At 38.7% G+C, this 18,407-nt stretch overlaps 1 long non-coding RNA gene and 1 pseudogene across 2 annotated transcripts in view; one reads left to right on the top strand and one right to left on the bottom strand.

Moving 5' to 3' along the window:
- Positions 1–12,760, bottom strand: part of LOC145481258 (sacsin-like) — a 35,760-nt pseudogene extending 23,000 nt beyond the window's left edge. Inside the window, exons 1-5 of the transcript XR_014048608.1 lie at positions 12,555–12,760; positions 10,145–10,251; positions 5,264–5,374; positions 3,471–3,618; positions 2,103–3,069 (exon numbers count right to left, since the gene is read on the bottom strand). The product of XR_014048608.1 is annotated as a sacsin-like (transcript). The remainder of the gene's footprint in view (positions 1–2,102; positions 3,070–3,470; positions 3,619–5,263; positions 5,375–10,144; positions 10,252–12,554) is intronic.
- LOC145481262 (uncharacterized) lies at positions 7,111–12,839 on the top strand. The gene is made up of 2 exons (XR_014048609.1): positions 7,111–7,960; positions 12,749–12,839. It is a non-coding gene; the product is annotated as an uncharacterized LOC145481262 (long non-coding RNA).
- The last annotated feature ends 5,568 nt before the right edge of the window (positions 12,840–18,407 follow it).

Genomic DNA, 18,407 nt, shown 5'->3' with positions numbered 1-18,407 from the left:
GAGGCTTGTAAGAATGTTAACAATCCATCTCCAAAATAGTAATCACTCTGCCAGAGTCATGAACCGTGATCACTTAACTTACGTGTACAACTCAAATACTCAACGTAAATCTGAGAGTCTACGTTCATTGACGTGCTTAAGTCTCTCTAAACACAACTAAATAGAGCTCTCCAGCTATGATTCATTTGAGAAAACCAAGCCAATAGCAATTTTAAGGTTGAAATTGTCCAAAACAACATCCCACAGTAATTCACTCGCGTCACCCCAAACGTTTAAGTGAATCGGGGGGGGGGGGGGGCGGGGGGAGAGCCATGCATATTTTTTGTGGGAGGTACAGTACACTTCTGAAGCATTTTCTCCGTGCGATCTGACCAAAATATCCATTTTCTTATTTTCTTGTTTGTCCAAAAATTGGAAACTCTTTAACAACAACATCTTTTATTTAAACATGGTGGGTTTTAAAGCTAACATAACTTATGGGACCATGTAAAAAAATGTTTATAGGATAATAAAAAATGCAAAAAATGCAAAAAAGATATGACTAAAATCAATAAAACATGAAATCACTGTCAATCTGGGGACCCATTTGCGGTGACTCTTCACTAGAGTTCAAGTTTCTGAGGGCCGGAGACTTTTTTGCCCCTTTAGCATAATCTCTGGCGCGGACAGCGGATGGTTTTAAGAGATTCTAAACAATGGATCCTTTGTGTGATATAGAGTTTTTCATATGTTTCAAAACGTTCTACCCTAACACGATGGTGATGACGGAGGTCATACTTAGACTCTTTCCTTTGGATTAAATGTTCCAAGCAAGATGGAGTTGTGTGATTATAAATTTTATGAACTAAGGTGGCTGTTCTGACCTTACAAGTGTCGAGTAAAGAATCCCACTTACTATTTTCCTTATATCTACAGAAGGGATGTCGCGTGGGAGGCTATATATAACTCCAGCAGCCCTACAATGTATGGATTCCAAAGCGTTAAATTCGTTCTTATTTGTGCAACACCCCCAAAATGTAGCGCATATGTAACCGAGGGTAAAATAACTTTAAAACACAGATCTAAAAGCGTATTTCTGGGTAAAAAGCGACTGCGTTTGAACAGATTTAGCTTGCTAACGAAGCCCCTCTTGAGCTCTGATATGTGTTTCGTCCACATTTAAGAGTTGGTCCCGTGAAAATCCGTTTCAAGAATGTACGAAATTACGTGGTCCCGGCACTGACTGAACAATTCGATGAGACAAACGGTCATCCCCCCCCCCCCCCCTCCCCGGAAACATCCAAAAACAATATGGCGGCCAAATAGCAGGAGTTTTGGGTGAAAATGTCCTCGTTCTGTACGAAGGTTAAACCTTTATTTTTAAAACAAACAGTTCCCTTAAAAAAGAATACTTCAAAACTCTAAAAGAGAAGTCGCTTTTTCTATTAAAACTAGCGAAAACGTTCAGTTTCCACAATCTCTAAACTTGTGGTCCATTTTTCTTTCGCTTATGTTTAAAAAACGGAGGTTTAATCATTCAAACACTGTACAAAGTAAAGATTTCTAGAGTAATACAACTAATCCTTGCCGTTTAACAAAGACAAATGTATGTACTTTAAACACAAACTAAAATATTCCAAGCATTTTGACCACGTGACTGGTGACGTCATGCCCTGCTTCTGGGCATTTCCAAGGAACCTTACCTTCTCTAAAACTTTCAATCACGTGTATGTAGCGTTGAGTCTACACAGCGCTCGACCTAGTCTTCCAACTTTTCTACTCATCTGCATTGCCCCCTTAAATTTCAAATGCCAGACGTCAAGGGGTTATCTTCAAATGCCCCAAACAAATGCAAACTCAAATATCCTATTTGCTTTTAAGTTGATAAAGACATCTTATGACAATAGCCTAAAACGCTAATTCAGGGATGGTCACGTGACTGATGACGTCATCGCCCTACGTTTGAGTTTACAGATGTTTTATGGCAAATATCATCTTTTTCTGGTGTGGCACAATTCTAGGTATAAAATTGCCAAAATTATAAAGCTAGAAATGTTTTAACCTCAAGGGATTCTGGGAGTGTTCTTCTTCTTATTATTATTTTCTACAGCCGAAACACTTACTTGTAAATTGCCTCTGGTGGTACGTTGTTTTCAATGGCTTGAAAAATCAACGTGGCATACGCCTTTGGGACAGCTTCCTCAAGGAGACAGCAGTTCCAGAGTAAGGACTTGTCATCCAGCTTTGCTCGCTCTTCTTGATTCACATTTGGCATTTTGATATGTCGTCTGTTCTGGCTCAGGGCAAAGAATCCGTTCACATGCACTGGCAGACCGGTCATGCTTTTAGGTGGCACTGGCAAAGGAAGAACACAAAATACATGACCTGAAACGTTGGGCGTCTGGGGGTTTGCTCCCGATGGTAGCGCCATAGCAACACCAACTAAAGGTAAGTAGCTAAGGTCTTTGTCTGTTAAGAGCCGCTCAAACTGCTCTGATACTTGACCACCACAACAGTAGCTTGTTGCCAGAAACGAATGACTCGCTTTCTTGCCATCTGCCTCAACTTCAATTGTGATCGGGTAAGTGACTGTGACAGGTTCTGCCATGTGGCTTCCAGGTTTGACTGCAGCAAAGAATTCCTTTCTCCTGCTTCTTGCCAACTGAGCGGCAGATTCGTCGCTGATTTTAACTCGAAAGACTCTTCTGGGCTGTGCCTCTAACTCCTCTCGTACGTAAAGCTCGATAGCTTCAAGGTTTCGCATAAACAAGAGTGCCAGGTGAGCGTCGGCCATGAAACTGTCAAACAAATTTGTAACTTTCTCGACAGAGTACATCGTTTGCGATAATTCAGACGGTGTGGTACGCAAGGGAAAACGAAACATCGTCCCATTGTAATGTCCACTACGAAACACTTCTTCATCGCAGTCAAATATCCCGTTGTAAGGAGCAAACTGATCAGGTGTGCTGGTCTCACACCCCTTATTTAATCTGCAATCAAATCCCGTTTTCCGGTTTACACCTTCACTAAAGTGTTCCTCGTGCGGGTCAATGAACCCCATTCTTTGACCGCTAAGGATGCTTGGTAAATCTAGAATGAAGATGAGAAATGCATTAGATGTTATCCTGCAGAACTAATAAGTAAAAGATGTCATGAGAAACAGGTAATCTGCGCAATTGGTGACATCTCTCTTGAAATACCCAGCAAAGAGCGGATATATCTCTTTTTGAAGCAAAAACATACGTCCATATAGGAAACTTAATTAGACAACCAAGAGCAAGCGGTGGCAGTTGTGAAGAGAATTCTTGCTTCAATTTTGCAAGAACTCCTTTCTTTCTGCGGATGGAGGCAGGATTGATAAAATAATCAAATATGACTAAGCTTCGAACTTTCCCTCTGCACTAAACCAGCTGCTTGGCAAAAACATCTCAACAGCGTACTTCAGACCCAGGATATCACAAATGGTTCATTTGGCATACTTGACTGTTTACCTGTCATATGAAATACAGACTTGAAACCCAAGCCAAACCGGCCCACTTTCATGGGATCTTTAACTTTGATACTGTCACAAATCATTCTGATGCCTTTCCAGTCCTCTTTAGAAAACTTGGCATTGTTGTAGGCATAAAGAGCTGGTCCCTGTGAAAAACAAAACGTTAAGTACTAATTTTAGTTCTAGATAAAGCCAACACATTCGTGCAATATTTACTATTGAAGTGAACTTGCTCCGTATCACCTGCCTGGTGAAGAGACTACATGAAAGAAACCATTGACAGTTACAAACTTAAGGCATCACTATTGTTTAGCATTAGGAAATTTCTCACACATTTCGCTCCGGACAAAGATCTAGATTGTTCGGTTGGCCGAATTTATACTAGAGACGGATCATCCGTCTGGGACGAACTTGGACAAAGAAGGGTAGTTCGCCTCTTCTTCTGATAATTCATCTGCATAGAAATGTGGGGAAAAAGGCGGACCATTCGTCAGCACGAACTATCGTGGATAATTCACCTGGACGGATTATCTGCCTGTTTTCCCGTATTCATATACAGACGAACCACCCGTCTTGCCCAAGTTCGTCGCAGGCGGATGATCCGTCTCTTATATCTATACTGGACAAATGATTGGTCTGGATCCGTTTCTAGTATAAATTCACCCATTTCTTACAAAAAAAGAGTAACAATTGAGGCTGGATTTACATGGATAAGGTTTTGGTTGTACCGATTTTTTCGCCGTTACATTTTCCCTTTGCAGGAAAGCCATGTAATAACAGTTATACTGTGAATGGCGTAAACCTAGCAATTTATTGATTAAGGAGAGTTTGCGATTAGAGTACAGACGAATGAATGACGCCGCGAGTCAAAGAACGTGGAAAAAACAATGTGTAAAACAGATAGATTCCATTTGCTAGTGCGTGTGTACTTTAAAAACGCACGCAGGACGTAAAAACGTAACAAGGACATCAGTCACCCTACTCGCCTGACATTCTTAGCGTACTTCTTTGTTCTTAAAGCTTTTTGACATCATCCGCGGATTATTCAGAGTACACACGCACTTTTAAATGGAATCTGTTTGTTAAATGTTTCCACATCTCACTAACAGCGCTAACTGTGGTTTCACGCAAATGACGCGAGCGACTTTGACAACAATTGGTGTTTGGCCCCCTAAATCTTTGGGCATGTACTTTTCGTCGAAAAAATATCTCATTTTCTAATGACATCCTTGTTTTCACCTCTCTCTCCCTCACAACTTTACTTTGTCAGAGCTGCACGTCTTTTCTTGGCTTTTTAAGATCATGTACCCTCAACTAAGATTTCTTTGAAGTATTCTAGTATGTTCTAAGTGTCACCATGATCTTCCTATGGAGTCACACTCAATCTTTTCCATAGTCATAAAAGTTTGTATTCGAGTAACTTTGCCATCGTCTCAGTTCAGTAATTGCTTTTTGGCCTTGACATTTCTTTGCCTGGGGCAAAACATTGAAACCTTTTATACTTCCCCCAGACCAATAGAGCAGAACTTGCAACAAAAATATCTAAAACAAAAACACTCTCTCAAGGAGAAATTGCATATGTAGTTTATATGTTTAGAATTCCATGACGTGACGGGACTTTAAGAGAACGCATAATGGATTTGGCTCGATGGTATCTACTGACAATCAATGACAGTGCTATCAGAAAATCTCTTAGTGCAATATTAAACTAACCGCTGGAACAGCAAATTCACCATCGGAGTTCCACTAGTCTACCACCTTTTTGCGCAAAATGCATTACGTAAAACACACCTGAAACTGTGCAAGACTTTTCCTAAGGAGTTTCTTGGTCCCATAACTGTGTTTGTCATAAAGAAATTTGACCTCTGTTGCTCCTGCATCTTCTGCATTCTGAATAAGCTCCTGACAAAAACAAAAACAAAAAAACAAAACAAAACAAAAAAAGATCAACGTATAGTTCTGGAGAGATGCACAGTCATCACTGCAACTAGACTGAAGGCGACTTCAATTCCCGTAATTTTGTATTGTCATGTTAAGAGGGTTTTGATTAGCAGATTTGCAGAGATTTTAAGCCTCCCACTATATTAACCATTTAAATGAAACTTTTTGACTTCTCAGGTGGAACAAAAGAATTTTTGGGAACGTTTCTGATTGGGTCCTACCGCACAGTTCAACCTTTCATAGAAAATGATTTGAACCCAGGAGCATCATTTAAGAGTGCCTGCCTGTGAAAATCACACAAATTCTTAATTTCGCGGCAAGGGTCGAAAATTCGATTTCGCTCATATTCTTATGGTAGATAGGCTAGGGCATGACAAAAACTACTGGATAGTTTTTTTGGCAAAACATCCTCTTATTTCAAAGAAATATGCAAATTACCAAATTCCGTTAAAATCGTCATTTGACGCACCATTTTATTAAACAAGTTTGAGAGCTTCGCATGCAAAACGACATCATTCTTCCGTCTTTAAAACACTCAAATATTTTTGTGCGATGTTTAATTGTGTACTGGGTTGATTTTAGGGAATGTTGCGGTTTTTGTTGGGTGTAAAATAATTAAATTTCGAAGACATGTATTTCATTCACTTAAAAGTACTTCGTAAAAATAATTGATTTTCACCATGTGCGAAACCTTCAAATGGATTAAGCTTCTGGTGGTTGAATCGCAGAAGGATGGTCTACAGATTCCTGTAAAAATTTCTTTGGGCAAATGATTGTGAGCGACGCGAGAGCTTTTCAAAGTACGTTAAAAATGCAGATATTTGACCGTCCGTCGTCAAATTTCAATTTACGGGTTAGACATATATTTTAGCACGCGCCACATGTCTTGAGCTATATTAAGTTGAAATAGAGACAGAGCTGATAATTTCGAAATGTTCTAACCTCATTTGCGGTAGAAGGCAGGTCCAAAAACCTATTTGACGTGTTTCCGTCACCATTCGTCGCACATAAAGCAGAAGTTTGCTTTTGTTTACACAACGTCCGATGTACATCGCCAACTGTCAACTGATTTAATGGTCGAATACCATGAATCTATGACCCTCTTTCGACACATATGATCACCACTGCATCTAAGTCAAAAACGGCTAAGTGATCTGTAGATAGTTGCTTGCTTTGCACTCCACCAAAACATTACGTTTGATCATCGTTTGGTCTATTGCTGCTTGAATCCTTGCTTGCGGCGGTTCGTTGTTTGTTCGTCACGCAATGCTGTCATTCCATTTTAGGGGGTAGGGGTAGGACAATTTCTATCCTAATACGTAAGGGTCCGTAACCACAGGAAGCACACAATCTTGTTGAGTAGGAACAGATTAAATTAAGCAATGAAAAGAATGAATGGTTAACCATTGCCCGTGTTGTCATCTTTTACTAGACAACCGCTACCTACACGCCCTGCGTAAATACTGTAACGCTTAACTCGTACCTAGGTCTTTTCGTGCTGTGCAATTATTTTTGGGCCACCCTCGGGGAAATGGGAGGTGGCCGCTTAATAGGGGCTGGTCGTTTAATAGAGGTTGGTGTACCTTGAATATTTTTTCACCATGCATCGGGTTATAAATTTCTTAGTGAACATGGAGTCCATTCAAGACAATCATTATAGACGTCATTCTCGGAGACCCAGGGGCAGTTATGGGGGGGGGGGGGGAGGGGGAGTCTAAACGGGTGCGAAAAAAGTTCGGGTGAAGACCCTTTTAGACTTTTTCCCCGCCCCTACTAACTGCCCCAGAGTCTCCGAGAATGACGTCTATCATGATTGTCTTGAATTGACTCCATGTTTACTAAGAAATTTAGCTAAATTTATAACCCGATAGTGAAAAAGTATTCAAGGTACACAAACCTCTATTAAGCTGCCAACCCCTATTAAGCGGCCACCTCCCATTTCCCCGAGGGTAACCCACTGTATTATATGTAAACCAAAAATAATTGCACAGCGCCAAAAGACCTAGGTACGAGTTTAGCGTTACAGTATTTAAGCAGGGCGTGTAGGTAGCGGTTGTCTAGTAAAAGATGACAACACGGGCAATGGTTAACTATTCATTCTTTTCATTGCTTAATTTAATCTGTTCCTACTCAACAAGATTGTGTGCTTCCTGTGGTTACGGACCCTTACGTATTAGGATAGAAATTGTCCTACCCCTACCCCCTAAAATGGAATGACAGCATTGCGTGACGAACAAACAACGAACCGCCGCAAGCAAGGATTCAAGCAGCAAGAGACCAAACGATGATCAAACGTAATGTTTTGGTGGAGTGCAAAGCAAGCAACTATCTACAAATCACTTAGCCGTTTTTGACTTAGATGCAGTGGTGATCATATGTGTCGAAAGAGGGTCATAGATTCATGGTATTCGATCATTAAATCAGTTGACAGTTGGCGATGTACATCGGACGTTGTGTAAACAAAAGCAAACTTCTGCTTTATGTGCGACGAATGGTGACGGAAACACGTCAAATAGGTTTTTGGACCTGCCTTCTACCGCAAATGAGGTTAGAACATTTCGAAATTATCAGCTCTGTCTCTATTTCAACTTTATATAGCCCAAGACATGTGGCGCGTGCTAAAATATATGTCTAACCCGTAAATTGAAATTTGACGACGGACGGTCAAATATCTGCATTTTTAACGTACTTTGAAAAGCTCTCGCGTCGCTCACAATCATTTGCCCAAAGAAATTTTTACAGGAATCTGTAGACCATCCTTCTGCGATTCAACCACCAGAAGCTTAATCCATTTGAAGGTTTCGCACATGGTGAAAATCAATTATTTTTACAAAGTACTTTTAAGTAAATGAAATACATGTCTTCGAAATTTAATTATTTTACACCCAACGAAAACCGCAACATTCCCTAAAATCAACCCAGTACACAATTAAACATTGCACAAAAATATTTGAGTGTTTTAAAAACGGAAGAATGATGTGGTTTTGCATGCGAGGCTCTCAAACTTGTTTAATAAAATGGTGCGTCAAATGACGATTTTAACGGAATTTGGTAATTTGCATATTTCTTTGAAATAAAAGGATATTTTGCCAAAAAAAACTATCCAGTAGTTTTTGTCATGCCCTAGCTTATCTACCATAAGAATATGAGCAAAATCGAATTTTCGACCCTTGCCGAGTTATTTTCCATTTTTATGGACAGAGACTCTTAAATAGTTTGTTGATCAACAAAATTAATGTCGCAGCTCGTGATCAACAAAATATTGAACAGTGTATCATGCCATATGCCATATGCCATGTTGAATGTAATGAAATAGGCCATTCAACGACAGCTGAACGTTGTTTAAGAACATTGTTGAACGAAAACAGACACGAGCTCTATTCCGTTCAACAAGTTGCTTTAACATCGTTCAACTCACACGTGGTTCAACAAAGTGCACCATTTGTTGAGCAACATATGTTGAGGAACACCGGCACACAATGGCATATTTCTGTTTGTCTTTCTCAAATTATATGATGTTGCCGCTGAATAATGTTCCTGAATCCTCTGAACAAAATACTTTCAACTAAAACAAACACTTTAAAGTGCCTATGAAGTAAAAAATAATTCCTGTTTATTTGAAAGGCTTTTTAAAGTAAAGAAGAATGGCGTTTTCCTTTTTGGAATATCTTTTTTCGTTTTAGCGATATTCACGTTTTTGTATTATGCAAACGAGGAAAGTGATGACGTCATAGGTGATGCCTCTATAACAGCACAACACTCAATCAAGAATAACTCTAGAAATATTAAAGCAGTGTTCTTCAAACTTGGCACCAGAAATGTACATCACAAAAGAAACAGAATAACACGCACTATGTTGTTGCCATGGCAACACTCTTGGCTCCAGGCTCTTTCTGTGAAAAACCAAATATCCCCATTTGCAACCTTTTAGAGTGAGACAGAGGGTCTTGCTCGGAACACACACGGTTCCCATATTGTCTTAACTCTCCCCATTAGATTGGTGGGAGTGGATTATCCTTGTTTAAGATAAAATCTGAGAATTTTAGTCTTAATTAAAACAGAACCAGCAGCATGACTAGTTTAAAGAACACTGCTTTAAAATTTCTAGAGTTATTCTCAATTGAGTGTTGTGCTGTTTTAGTGGAACCACCTATGATGTCATCACTTTCCTTACAAAAACGTAAATATCTCTAAAACGAAAAAAAGATATTCCAAAAAGGAAAATGCCATTCTTCTTTACTTTGAAAAGCCTTTCAAATAAGCAGCAATTATCTTTTACTTCATAGGCACCCTAAAAGTGGTTATGCAACTAAAGTTTAAATAATATATATTATAACAATAGCCATATAGCAGTCAGAGACTTTGAACGAAAATGGCTTTCTTGTGCGGAACAGGCATAAACTGTAAGAACTATTAATAATTTTACAAAAGAGAGAACAACTTCCAATGCATTTAGAGAAACAACTTCTCCATAGGAAAGGCATAATTGGCTCTTAAACCTCTTTGAAGACAACAAATCAGACACCGAGTAAAGCTGTCAATGGCAAGCTGCTTCTAACATACTACACATTAGTTCACTCAGTGTATGTGCACGTTTCAGGTTTTGGGTCTTATTCAGTTTGAATAGGCTTTTGATTTTTCTCACGATCCTATGTCCACAAACATCCATTACCAGCCTAATAATTAAAACAAATAAAAATAAAGAGAAGGACTGCAGTTGAAGTGGCCTACCTTTAATATCTGACCATCATCCGGGTACTCATCTAAGATTTTCCTCAACTGCTGGATGAGAGATGGCTGAATCAAGTCAAACCCCTCATCATCAACATCAACGTCCACTGCAGATCAAGAAACAAAAACAGATGCACTTCTTTACATAGGACAAATTCCTTGAGACAGATACATTCGCAGTATGTACTGTTTTACAGTCACTTATTAAACCCTTGAGTGCTGATGTATCTTAAAAATATGGTACACTGATCAATAGGAATTACTCTCTTGTGCATGGCATAAATTTTTCCACCAGACATCTAAAATGCGCTGGTTTTTTTTCTTTTTTTTTTTCTTTTTTTTTTTTTTTATAGTGGACATCTGTGCAGGTATCATTGGTCTCTTAGTTTATGATCTAATTTTCAAGGCAATTACTGATAAACTACCAACCTTAGAGGAGAAGGGCAAGTTAAGAACAAGGGCAAGGACAGTGATAGTGACGATAGTGACAGTGACTAGAACAAGGACAGTGATATTGACAAGAAGAAAGACAGTAACAGTGACAGCAACTGAGTGCAGTGACAAAGACAAGGAGATAAGTACAAGGATAATGACCATGACCATGACAATGATGGCAACACTGACAGTGTTGATGCTGAAAATTAATTAAAATAGCAATGTTAATGAAAGTGCTTGACAATAAAAATAAACATGACAATGACAATAAGTGATGACGACAGTTATAATGATGGTAACTATAACAATGACATGACTGACAATGAATGATACAGGAACAATGAGGGACAATGACAACAATTAGATCAATGAAGTTGATGACAGCTATGATTTTGAAGATTTCAAGGACAATATGGTGATTAAAAGGAAAAGAATCAGCTCATTGGTTCCTTTATTCACTCACGGTGACAGCTAGAGCCACGGTAAAAAATTAATACCTGAGTAGGGAATAAATAGCTAGAGTACATTGAGAAAAGACAGTTTTGCTCAACAATTTGGACATGGCGACAGGATGCTCATAAAATCCACACAGGTTTTTTTTTATCTTTTGGTGACTAAGTTAACTTATCATTCATCTTCAGCAACATAGAAAACTGTCTGTAATATTTGTAGCAAAGACATAACACTTCCAAACAGATCATCCGTGGCCAAGTGCATTTATAAAAGATTTTCTTTCAAGCAAATGGTCAACACTAACACTAGACAGAGTGACACTTAAGTCCTTGCTTCTTTTTCTTCCTTTACTGTTAATTCCACTGTGTTCTGTTGTTCTTTTGAGTGTTCATCATTGACGTACTAACTAAATGCATTCCTTAAAGTGCCACTATAACCCCCAAAATTGTTTCTCACTAATACGAATCTCTTTTTTCTCTTGATCACCACTGCAAAGAAATTATGGTTGTAGCTATTTTCATTAATTTTCTACGAAATTTCAAAATTTGTAAAATTGCCCTTTTCCATGTTCATGACCGAGGAATAGCGGAGAATAGGACGAGTTGTCTTCTGACGTCATTTCGGGAATACGTACTGAGAAGAATATATGGGAACAAGCAATAGTGTACATGTGTGTCAAAATCACTGCAGAATGCAAGGAAGCTTAAGATGTGTTGATGGAGGCTGTAGCAATACACGATGCTTAGGATAGAGTTCATGTATTCCTCTTCATTCAATACCTCTATCTCAGTGAAACTCAACCAGAAACAAGAAAAAGACCAAAGAAGTAGGCTGATCTGTGCAAAGTTTAAGCCGGGGAGCCATCGAGAATTTCTTCGATCTCGGGTTAATTTGCCACTAGCTTCTGTAAAAAACTAGTAATTTTCATGGCTTGTATATTCTTCTCTATTACTGGTGGATTAAAGCTTGACATTGTCAAGGTACTGCATAAGACACGAATTTGGGATAAGCTGGATGCCATCTAACTATTCCAAGGTCAAACGAATCACTCCAAGTCCCAGAACAAAATAAATAATGGAAACTATAGGTGAGGAAATTATACGGCAAATTAAACGGATTACATTTTTTGTACTTGAAATAGACACTTTTCTTAACGAATAGTAAACGAAACCTACGTCCCATACCGAAGCGATTAAGATTGTTGAAGCTTCAAACTGGTGAACTGGCTACGTATCTGTGGATTTTAATAAAAACACACAGCACGCCGGAGGTCGTAATCTGGTTGTGTTTCTCAATGGCCATAATCTGCATACTCAATTGTTTTGTTCTTTGAGCTTCATCTTTGAGGAACAAAATATATAGAACTAAATATTTACAAACTTAGAATGGATCAAGCATAAATATATGAGGAAAGTAAAACAATTAAGATTAAGATTCCACTCTGTAGCTACCAACAGAGATTGTCGTGCTGAAAGAAGAATGTGCTCGTCAGTCAATCTTGTCCAAAGAAATTTCTACTCACTTGTAACCAGGAAAAGCCGTCAGAATTCTGCTCGCATTAAGTAATCATTGTCTGGGGAGGAAAGAAAGAAATTAATAACGTTGACCAATACAAGACATCAACTAATCTAGCACCACTGGTCCAGGCACTCCACTAGGCTTGGCTAAATCTATATAATAGTCATAAACTCAGTTTTTGTTTTTGTTTTTTGTTAGGTGGCTGAACTCAGATTTTGATACCTGTGTTTCATTCATCCTTTTCTCTAAAACCCTTGATCCTTTCGTCGCCAAAAATAGCAACGAGTAAGTTAACAACACAAACTTCGCTTTTTTTATAGTTAAGCTGACGTATGTGCCATTGCCATGGCAACATGAATAAATTTAAACAAGCCTTTAAAATCATTTTGTTTATTTGCAGAAAATCTAATCATTAGATTTTCTTATAATTTGCATGCAACAAGCTTGTAACGATGCACACAAGTTAACCCTATTTTAATAATAATTTAACATAGAGATCTTTAGTTTAAGAAGTAGAAGACATGTACTGTGTTTCCGTCGAGTTAATAATTACAAAACACGAGTGGAAGTTTGGGAGAATGAGAAATGCTGTGGGAACACAAGCCGCAGGCTAGTGTTTCCACAGCTATTTCAAGTTCTCCCAAACTTTCACAAGTGTTTCACAATAGAAATCTCGAGCTCATAATCTAATTGCTTAATAGAAACACAATTTTTAACCAATCAGCACGTACAAAAATTATTTTCTTAGGACTGTTTTCTAATATCCCTTGTTGAAGGTTCACTGGAATATCTAGAATTTCCTTTGTTAAATACTCTGTAATAATACTCTAGTTACTTATTTCCTAAAGTATTTTCATGCCAAATTTCATGAAATTCTAATGAGTGGTTCTTTAGAAATTGGCAGTATTTCCTAGAAAGCCATTCCACATTAAATCGCACTTTTTCGATTTACTACGCATGCGCTACAGTTAACTAGGTTCATTTGCAAGGGGGGTGAATAGGGGTATGCAAATCCGCCGACCTGTGCCTTTTTTTGCCAAATCCGTCGATCCACCAAAATTTTTGTTCAAATCCAAAACCACAACCACATCAAACAAAAACAGAAGTGTAAAACTTCAAAGGCAAAGTGGTAAATGTGAATGCCATTGTTAATTTCGCACAAATAGCAAAGAAGGCAACAAGCTTGATGACTATAACACAGTACAATTCCAATAACGGTCTCACACCTGAATTAATAAGCTTCGTTCGAAAAAAGATATAATTTGGATGAACTCATTAGCATACCGACCAAGCAGCTGAAGAAAGATCTAAGATCCAAATTTCGTTTAGGAACATCAAAAAAGGCACAATCCGGAATACGCGCCAAAATTTACAGCTGATCCAAGATCTACTGTGTTTTTAAAATCCGCGAATCCGCTCGATTTACCGCAAAAATCCACAATCCGCGCGCTTTTTAAGGCCAAATCCGTCGATCCCAAAAGCTATTCACCCCCTCATTAATTTTGGTAACAAAGGTCAACAAAGAAAAAGCTGAAAATTGCTGGGTTCTTTGCATCGTTACCTTTTCTAACATACCTTTGTAATAAAAGACTAAAACCATCAATACACTGTGTTCAATTACGAAGGAAACATAGTACAGATAGCGCTGGCCTAAACTGATCAATGTATTGACGCCATGTTTGTTTTTTTGCAATAAAAAATTTTATATCCTTGTGCGCGCAGTGGAGCGCGCGCGAAAACAGTGTTCGGCCAGGGTTCTTGAAAACCCTTCGAAAGCAACACCCGTAGTAAGGCAAAAACAAATGGTTGGGAATGGCCTATCTTACGACAGGTTTACGTTCCTCAACAGAAGTTGCGTTGTGGAGCAAATATTGCAGATCAGAAGGACCAGAAGGGATCTTTATACAGAAAGATAGCCATCGTCGTCCGGCGCTTTCTAGTCAAAACGTAAACGCCGAGATTTGTGGGCGTAAAACACTAGGATTTAAATGAGAATTGACTTACCACCAAAAACTTTAGATAGAAATCTGCCCCGAGCTTGGCGAAAGGTACAGAGTTTTCTTGGAATTTAACGATTTCCCGGAATTGCCGACTAAAGAAACCGCGGTTGTCACGTGAACAGATTTCCCGGAAATATGTACTTGTTTCATAAGACTTCCGGCGACGGCCGGTGGAGCGGTTAACGAATTCCATCCAAGGTAGTCAGGAAATCAAACAACGAAAACCGCAGGCTAATGGTTGAGGTTATGCAAAAAAGTGCTTTTACTGGAATTAAATCTGTTAATGGGGTTTTCATTTAAGGTACGGAGAGCATTTTATATGCGTGTTTTTGTTTATGTTTTTCTCTAAGCTTGAAACCTGCCTGTGCAAGTCCGAGTTTGATCTCCCGTTTAGCCATTTTTTCACCATGGTTGACCAACCGTTGACTGATAGAAGGCACGCCTTCCTCAGGAGTCTTACTTTCATAACCCTGTTAGGAAACTAAGCTGGGTCCCAATAGCAACATAAATTAAAACTATACCTCGTTGAAATTCATACAGCTGAGGGTGTCTAATTTTCAAATCAAACGAACATTCACTTTAGCTTAGCAGAAAAATGTCTTTTGTTCTCTGAAACAACATAAACATTAGTTTCCATTTTTGCTGTTAAATATGTGCATTTGCTTTACTTTGTCTGCAAGCAGATCAAAGCTCTGCGTGTCATTTAAGTTTTTCCAGAACCATCCGGGCTCTGTTGTTCCCATTTACTTTCTCAAAGAATAAGCAGCTGTTGCTAGTCTCAATTTTACCTGTAATGTCTGTAATTATACTATTGGTTTTGCGTGTTTTCTAATTTTGACTGATTATAAAATGGAATTTCCTTGTTTTCACCCAGTTATTTTTAGGTCATCTATGAAGGCATTCCCGGGTTAGTATACATAGAGGAGCTGTATGCTGTGTTTCTCTGGATAACAGACTTGTTGAATTACTTTTCATTCACTATAATTTAGTATAAAATTAGCATCAAATCTTTTCAAAGCAAGAGGAACGGTTTCTAACCCTTCACTTTCCCGGAACACTCGGACGCTTTCCAGGAAAACAGATGAACAGCTGTGCTTGTATCAAATTCCCTGTAGCTGGGCGCAAACCTCTGTTTGCTGTTAAACTGAAACGATTCGGTTCTCTCGCTTCTCAAAATGAAAAAGTCCTTCAGAGAATTCTATTACGAGAGTTTTGCGTTCGGCTATCGTCCGTGTAAAAGCTTAGGCTTTCAAACGGAAATCAACCAGAATGAGAGAAAATCCGTAGCTGATACGGCCAGTTATGGGGATTTAGCGACACTGTCTTGCAGTTTAAACTTTTCGGAGATACTTTTCGTTTTCAACTGCTCGCTGTTTTTTTTGTTGTTGTTGTTTTTGTTTAGGGCAAAGGCAATTTTCGAGTAGATTTTACTATGAAACGGTCTCCACGAAGTAGCACTCGCAATTACGCGGACAGAAAATGCTGGATTCTCACCGAATAGTCTCTGTCGGCGATGTCAACCACATTCACCTCGCTTTAGTCTAAATATATGTCTTGACAAATAACAAAAACTCTGAAAAAGGGAAGCCTCTAGCTTTTCTTTAAACATTAATTAGTAATTTAGGGCACGATTATAACTAATTTTTAAGTTTCGTTTGTTCACCGCCGTCTGCATGTAGCCAATTCCATTTTACACTAAAACTATGTGAAGTCCAAAATCTAGCACACGATTCAATTCTATCGAAATTTGGGATAATATTGAAATCTTTGCCACCAGAGATGAGAATTTATATTTTAATTAGTCCCTGTTTCTAACGATTTTGTGCAATTTAAAGGCAGAAATGTTGTTACTGTTGGCTTGATCCATAATTCGTCGTTCAAAAGAGCTCAAGTTGTACAGGAACTTCTGCCATAAAGGCTCGCCCACGTCTCATAAAACGGCACAACCTTCCTGTAACTCAGAAACTCATAAATAGATCTTATGGCTATCTGTACTTTTTTTTTTACTTCTGAACACGAATTTATACGATCAACTCCTTTCTGCAGATACTGAGAAAATCCTCACAAAGGAGCGAGTTTCTCTGGCGCGTCGTGTTTCAGAAACGAATTCCGCCGTAGAAGCAGCAACACTTGAAAAGTCAGAGAGGAGCTTTCGGTCTACGTTAACGAAAGCGGCAGAATTCTAACTTTTTGAATCCATTACCGCTGCGAGAAAATGACCCTGGACTTTCCGATCCGTTTTTAAGACATGATTACCGTAAATTCCTCTTTCAATTTTACTACCAAAATATCTGTTCGAAGCTCTGTTCTACCTTCCCAAGTAAAAATGTCTAGCGACTGAAGTTAAAAGAGGCCAACAAACAAAACCACTCTAGAATCAGGGCAAACTGAAAAATTTACCAAAAACGTCGTCCGCAAGAGATCTTTCCTCGAATCTAACTGACTCGCCTGCAGTTGTTTTTTTGAATTAAAAGGGCTCACGTTTCGCTTTCTCGGAATTGCTAACTGAACAAACAGCGGATGTCAATTGAACTTTCTTGGAATATCCAGCCACATCACACATTCGGTGTCGTATTTCATCTAGGTCACGTCAGAGAAACCCGCACTGGTTAAATAACTTACTTCTAGGTCTATGATACATGTTGGAGCGGAAGTGGCCCACAGAGCGCCAAGCCTTTTGATTGGTACCTACCAATGGCCGAGAATAGTAAGGGTAATTTACCGTGTTAATTTTAATTAAAGATAATTGTAGTTACCACCCACTTTTGGGTTTTGAAGGCGTAACACCCTGTGGAACGTTTCTGATACAAATGCCATATTAAAGAAGCATACGAATCAACGAAGAAAGGTGCAGATAGTCGTTTTGGCGTTTTAGCTAAAATTTACAACTTATTTTCAAAAGGTATAAAAAGTCATAAAACGGCCAATTTCCCCACACGCTCAAAGCCTTATACACGGCCAGTCGTAAATAAGAATAAAAATAAAGCTTAGAAAAGTCCGTCAAAGATTAAGTTTTTACTTTGGTGGTTCGCGGCTGATGAGTGTTTGTTTTAGGGAGAGAACTCAGAACAAAGGACATTACGATATAACAGCCCACTTATGATACAACTTTGGTGATACCTTTTTAGCAGTTAGTGATCTAGTTCAGAATGAGAAGTCTTACATTTTTTATCCTTTTTTTTTTTTTTTTTTTTGATTCTGCGAGTTTACTAAATCATTTTGCCTTGTCCTAGAAAAACGTTTCAGGAACAATTGGTGAGGTGGATCGGTTCTCGGAAATTACGCATTCAAAGGGGAAAACAAAGGCAAACATTTTTGACCAGTCATACTTAGCTTTAATACTTAAAAATCCTTTTTCCAGTAAACTGTGAAGTATGGAGAATTTGGTTAGATCAATTGAGTTGATGATGTAAACTTGGCTAGCGTAAATGGGATTCAAATAGGAGGAAGAGACAACCTGGGATAGAGGTTACACTAGCCCTTCGTCGGAGCGAACCGAGGAACTATGAGTTGTGTATGGATAAGGTTACTGTGTTCTCCTCATATTTTCATTACTCCATGCATGATATGTTTTGAATGTTTCAATCTGTTTTCAAAGCTCGCTAACGAAACAAAAAGCAGACGAAACCCAACCCCACACTCAAGCGCTCATCATTGTTTTGTTTTACTGCATTCCTACTAACTCAGCTCAAAATTTCCTGACCTTATTGTTTTTCAAATCTTCATTACATTTTGGAGGACTGACAAAGGGTGTTGATGTTTTTTCTTTTCGTTTGTACGGACAGCAGCATACAAAAGTTATGCAATCCCATCTCCACCCCCCACCCATCCCACCCCGCAAACACTGAATCGAACCA

This window comes from Orbicella franksi, chromosome 3 (assembly GCF_964199315.1).
Source record: "Orbicella franksi chromosome 3, jaOrbFran1.1, whole genome shotgun sequence".
NCBI classification, from domain to species: Eukaryota; Metazoa; Cnidaria; class Anthozoa; order Scleractinia; family Merulinidae; genus Orbicella; species Orbicella franksi.
The sequence above is the reverse complement of the archived record's forward strand: the minus strand, read 5'-3'. Positions and strand labels throughout refer to the sequence as shown.